The sequence below is a fragment of the Dioscorea cayenensis genome, chromosome 9, assembly GCF_009730915.1.
Source record: "Dioscorea cayenensis subsp. rotundata cultivar TDr96_F1 chromosome 9, TDr96_F1_v2_PseudoChromosome.rev07_lg8_w22 25.fasta, whole genome shotgun sequence".
In the NCBI taxonomy this organism is placed as follows: Eukaryota; Viridiplantae; Streptophyta; class Magnoliopsida; order Dioscoreales; family Dioscoreaceae; genus Dioscorea; species Dioscorea cayenensis.
Window position 1 is genome coordinate 13010963 of NC_052479.1, and position 6591 is coordinate 13017553.

The 6591-nt window shown below is 41.1% G+C and overlaps 1 pseudogene; it reads left to right on the forward strand.

The window, feature by feature from the left end:
- Window positions 1-5473: 5473 nt before the first annotated feature.
- LOC120268490 lies at window positions 5474-6267 on the forward strand (annotated as a pseudogene).
- The last annotated feature ends 324 nt before the right edge of the window (window positions 6268-6591 follow it).

Sequence of the window (6591 nt, forward strand, 5' to 3'; positions counted from 1 at the left end):
GGCCATTGTAAATGTTTAAATATTTTAAACAAACAAACTTATTTGAGTGTCAACTTGTGATAACTTGTGAAATTTAAATAGAGACATAGTAAAAACAATTTGAGAAACAAAAAAGGGCATTGTAAACAAAACAAAATGTTAAACAATAATCGATTTACTCTTTAAACAGTGACAATGGTGTTTAAGCAAATACATAAAGATGTTTAAATAGTGATCCAGGAGGTACCCAAGAGGTACCTATCTTCAACGCGATGTCAGTGAAAGCATTCAATTTAAACAATAACATATATTTTAAAACAATTAAATCACTATATTTAAACGGTTTACATATTCTTTAAACGATATAGAAATTATTTAAACAGTTAACCGTTAGTTTAAACACTATATGTATTGGTTTAAATATAAAAAGCTTGACATTTAAACAGAGACTCATGATAAGGTGAGAAAAATACCCCTTGTCTGTCAGTTCAAGTGGGTCCACACTAGTTATTTCTTTTTTTGCCCTTGACATGGAGGGAAAAATACCGCCCAATCACATCACGTCTAGTCTAACCTTTATGCATACAACTGTGCACTTTTTTGTTTGCCTTTCTGATTGTTGTTTGTTTTTTACATCTTCTTCTTCTTCTTCTTCTTTTTGTTCTTCTTTTCATTTGGTTTGTACGATTTGGTTTTCGGCCGATATATTATGGACAGTTTTTGTGGTATTGCTAGATACAACGGGGAGGGAAGAGTGCTAATGTTCACGTCTCAGACTTCTTGGGAGTTGGTGTTAGCTGAGATATATGAGCAATGGGCTCTCGAAGTTTCCCTTGTCAGGGTGAAGTTTATCACACCCGATGGATATAAAACGGTTTGTCCAATAGAAAATGATGTTGACTTCCAGTGGATGTGTCACGTGCACTCCATCCTCAAATGCGCTGTAGTTGATCTTGTTGTCGAGACAGACAATGTGCCATTATCGAATCCTAATGAAAATGAGTTTTTCTCGTTGTAAGTTCCTTCTCTTTTATTTGATCTAGTTGTATAGGTTCATTATTGTTTAAGTATGTCAGTTACTGGTTAAAATCTTGTATTATTCGTTTAAGTTAATTGTTCACAGTTTAACTATTTAATTTAACGTTTAAATGTTTACTTTATCACTTAAACAGTCTATTCTCTACTTAAAATATTGATTTTTTCATTTAACTGAAGTGTTGGCAAGAATTCAGATTCTGTGAGCGTTCCCGTTCAACCCCATGGTGACCCTGACAGTGTGGGATATCTTCCTTCCTCGTCAGATCATTCTGAAATGCTGTCATTGGATATCAGACAATGTTTTAAAGGTGTTGAACATTTCAGGAACGTACTTCGAAATTTTGACATCAAACGAAATTTTGACTTCAAATTCATAAAGAATGAAAAACATCGGGTGACTATGGAATACTCTGCCGATGGTTGTCATTGGCGCCTTCATGCATCAAAAGAGTATAATAAAAATACTTTCAAAATCAAGACAATCAACTTGTCACACACTTGCGGTGGTGGAATGGGTTCAGCGTCACATCCGAAAGCGTCCAAAAAATGGGTAAGCGCATGAGTGATTCAAAAGCTCAAGGATCGGCCCTTGTACAAGGCCATCGACATTCAGAAGGACATGTTGCGGGAACATGGTGTCCACATACCATACAAGTAGGTTTGATTGGGAAAAGAGCATGCCCGGGTGGTCCTCGATGGCAGTGACATCTCCAGCTACGATTTGTTGCTTTGGTACGTGGATAAGGTGGCTGAGACAAACCCCGACAGCATTGCGATAGTGGAAAGAGACGGTGATCGTTTTAAATGTGCATTCTTTTCTTTCAGCGCATGTATTGTGGGATTCAAGAGGGCTTGCAGGCCGCTGCTGTTTCTCGATGGTACCCACCTCCTTGGAAAGAATCGGGGTACTCTATTGGGTGCCAAAGGGAATGATAGAAACAATGAGTTTTTTTCCACGTCACCTTCGGTATTGTCGACAACAAGACCGATACCAATTGGACTTGGTTCATATTCAAGTTAGGCGATGCTTTATACGAGGAAGGAGATTATCATGAGATAATTACCTTCGTGTCGGACATGTCCAAGGGCCTTGTGAACGCAATTGCGAGAGTCTTCCCTTCTTCGCCACATGCATACTGTCTTCGATATTTGGAGGCCAATTTTATGAAAGCCAATGTCAGACTTGGGAAGGTGTTGAGGGAGAAGTGCTGGTCCATATGCTTTCGCATTGCGTGGGCATCCACGGCTAAAGAATTCGATGATACCGTAAATGAACTGCAGGTCACATCACCCGAAGCCCATCACTGATTGATTAATAAATTAGATATAGCACATTTGTCAAATTATCTGTTCAGAGGAGATGTATTCAAATGTCGCGGAGTCGTTCAATGCTTGGATCAAAGAAGCTCACCATTTACTGGTGACGAAAATGGTCGACTCCATAAGGTCTGTGAATGTTGATTTGCACTTAACATTTGGTGTTACCCTTTAAAACGTTTCATAATTGTTTAAAGATTATTGTTTGACTTTAAATATTAATTTTATCCTTTAAATATTTACCCTACTGTTTAAACCAGTTTACCAATTATTTAACCATCACTGTCTTTGTTTAACCTTGTTTGTCAGGTTCAAGTTGATGCGCATGTTATGTAACCAGCGTGAGCAAGCGAACAAATGGGAGACCTACTTATGCCCAGACATACATTCGAAGGTAGAGATAATTGTCGAGGATAGCCGAAATCTTCGTGTTGGTCGTTGTGTCGATGATCATTACGAAGTGATTGACCAGTGCAGCAACTCTGTAGATCTTGCCATCAGAACTTGTTTATGTCGAAGGTGGCAAGTTTATGGTATCTCTTGCAAACACCCTTGCGCTGCAATAATGCAGACAGACACCAACGTTCATCGATTTATTAGCGGCTACTTCACAGTTGATAATTACAAACTGGCGTATAAAGGAAGCTATATTCCCCATACCCGACGATGACAAGCATTCAGACGGAAATCGTGAGCTTCGTTTGCGACCGCATGTGATGAGAAGGCAGCCTGGGCGTCCTAGACGGAAGAGAATCAAGTCGCAAGTGTTTGATGTCCGTGAGTTACATTGCAGCCGTTGCCATGGATCCGGTCACAATCGTAGATGTTGCAATGAAACTGTCACCGACTAGGCATTGTAAATAAGCTGATTTCTAAAGAGAAACAATCTGAATTGGGTGCCAAATTTTCATATTTAAACAGATAAACTCTTATTCTTTACAGTGAACGCATTTATTTAAACAGAGACAGTGTTATTGTAAACAGATAAACTGTAATTTTAAATAATTCACACTGATATTTAAACGATAGCTGGTAAATTTAAACAATGAAACTGAACGGTAAACAATAACACAGAAAATTAAACAATGAAATGAAACTGAATGGAATTTAACCTGCTTTACAATCGAAAACAAACAAAATTTACATTGAGATATACAAGTCTTGTTCTTCGAAAACAAAATTTAATCCACTTGCGACGACCCCCCTATTTCATGGACGCCAGCTGCCCTTCCCTCTTTAAGTATGCGGGAAACATACTTTAATCTCAGGTAAGGAACGTCTGTCTGCGGTAGCCGTAGCTTCTCAACGGCGAGTAATTGCTCGATAAATCGCATGACATAGACGGCGCAATCGGCGCTTCTTTGTTTTTGTCTAGGGTTTCCATATCGTGAACTAGTGGGTACTTTGAGGTCGCTGACTCGGCGAACTCCATATCGACACAAATATCGAATGGATTCCGCTGTCGAGATATGCAAGTTGAGATTAGAATACCGATTAAATACCAAACACTATTAATCGGACATAATTTATTAAAGAACTTACCATGTCCAATGCATCTTTATCGTACCCCGCGCATCGAAGAATAATGCATGTATTCTTGTTTATCATTGTCAAGGACGACGACATGGAAGTAATTATTTATGATTGTCGGGAGGATGACAATTTGAACTTCATGCAAGTTGCACACGGCATCTCCGATCATAGCCATAATGGTTTCATGTGGGTCGTCCTGCTTTGACATAAACAGTGCCAGCGGTCGTGTGATGGAAGCGCACTTCTTATAAGGATATGGCACTTTACTCAACGACTATTGTATTATGCATACGAAAGCGTCCGTCACATCATCTGTGACCATCTCCTTCCCCTCAAGCAGAGTGTATAGTTTGTCTCGTGTGGTGCTGGCAGCGTCATTCTTCCATCACGACAGTGCTGAGGTTAAACGATAACAGATATAATTAGACCATATTGTAACTATTTAAGTGATATAGACAATTTTCAAATGATATTATAAATAATTAAACGTTAAATAGATAAATTAAATGATAATATATAAACATTTAAACACTATCATAAAACTTTAAACTTACCAATCCATAGGGCAGTTGAGGAAGATCCTCATCAACTCCTGCTCGTATTTGTTAAGACGCGATTGGCCAACCCATTTTTTCTTCTTCGGAACAAAGACTTTTCGAGCTGTCTCGTCCCATTTTTGATTGGCCTTGATAATATCTCTCATTGCTCGGTCGGGGTCTTCAAGCAGCACTGTTGTTGAGCCTTAACGGTGTTCAGCACCAGCAGCATCTTCCTTCGATGCGGGGACGGCGATAGCATCAACCGCAGACACATCCTTACATGGTTGTTGTTGTTGTTGTGGGATTGTGTCTGGCTTTGATGCGGGGACGACGACATCATCAACCACAGACATATCCTTACATGCTTCTTCTTGTTGTGGGATTGTGTCTTGCTTTCGATGCGGTACTGTCGGCCACAGCAACAGATTCAACAGTTCTGAGCAATCGTGGCCACGACAATAGCATCAACGAGAGACACACCCTTAGCTTGTTCTTGTTCTTCAGGGATTGTGTCCATCTTTGATGCCGCACTCTCGGCCGCCGGTTCTACCGGCTCGGGGATTTTGTTAACAAGAGAGTAAACGATCTTCTCAACAGCGGCAACGGCAACATCATCTAAGTTCTCCTCCACCGTCACGGCCATGTCATCAACGGCGACAGACTCAGATCTTTTTTTTCCTTTTAACTTATTATTTTTATTTATTAATTTTTGAATCTATACAGTTTTTGCTTAAATTTTTTTTTTTTTAAAAAAAATCAGAACCGGGGTTAACCCGGTTTCAGTGAAACTAGCCGGTTCGACAGTTTTGACCGAGTTTGACCGAGTTTGACCGGGTCACTATCCGGTCAATAATTTATATAGAATAGGACCAGACTGCTGGGCAGTTCACGCTTCTATCGGTCCGACCCGCCGGTCCGGTCCGGGTTTCAAAACATTGCTCAAAACTCTCTCTCTCTCTCTCTGTCTCTCAAGGTCGTGATCTTCATTAGCAACCTCTCCTCGAGCTGAGGCGGAGGCCAGTGACACGGTACATAGGACAGACGTATGAGCGGCCAAATATCCTCCAATGGCTATCGATGGGTCACTGGACGTGTCCCACAATCATGCAAGAGCTCTGGGACGATGCACTCTTCATCAGTTCATCAACGTTTGGTTCTCGCAACAGTATGACATCGGTTCGAAAGGGATTACCATTCCTGTAAACCTCTCCCTCGACTCTGATTCAAATCCAACTTTATGCTGGGGCCAAGATTCCCCTTGTCGTCGACATGCTCAACAAATAAGCACCATCAAGGCTAAGATCAACTACACGACGTTCATCAAGATGTTAATGGAGGAGCCCAACTTCTGTTCTGAGATGGTCTCCAGTCTCAGCCTTCTCATCAGCTTTGTGATATTAATCAAAGATTGACAGTTCATCCTCTGGCCTCAGTCTCTTGAAAACCATATACGCGCACAAGCAAGTGCGCAGCCTCGTTGTCAGCGTTGGTGCGGTGCCGCAACTCATTCAGCTACTCCCTGAATTAACCTTAACGACCTCGCCGCCATTGCGGAAGCCAGTCCGCATTGAAGGAGTGCCAGCACACCAATCCCAACTTAGTGCGGAATTTGATGGGAGTCTCCGAAGCTTGTACGCAGTCTCATTGTTGATATTGTTGGCGGTGTGCAAGCTGGCCCAGGAAAAGTGCGCATCTCTCGCCGGGCGAAGCCGGGCTAGCTGCCAAACTCTTTCTAGTTTTATAGAGTGGCTGTAATCCGGCGCTGAAGCAGCGCGTCCCAGAGTTGTTGAAGCTTTGTAGTCTCAATTACATGACCACTCTTCTCATCTCCAAGTTCAAGCCCACCAGAACCATTCAATGATCAACTAGGTACATAAGACTACATTAACATTGTGTTGCTGACTTGAGAGTTTTGGGCATTTCTTTTTGTGTATACTGATTACTGAATGAATACTCACCTCACCCCCATTTCAAGATGACAATATTCAATGATCAACTGGAAGAAAAAGAACATTATTATATGGTAAATTAGTTGTGAGTGATAGATACCCAGGAAATGGTAAGGAAGAATAGGAGAAGGATGGCTTGTTTGGAGAAGGTCGCCAAAGAACTGTTGACGATGAGGTGCAAGGTAGGTGCAATAACTGTTGTATGGTACTTGGAATAATGCTTAGTGGAGTTGATT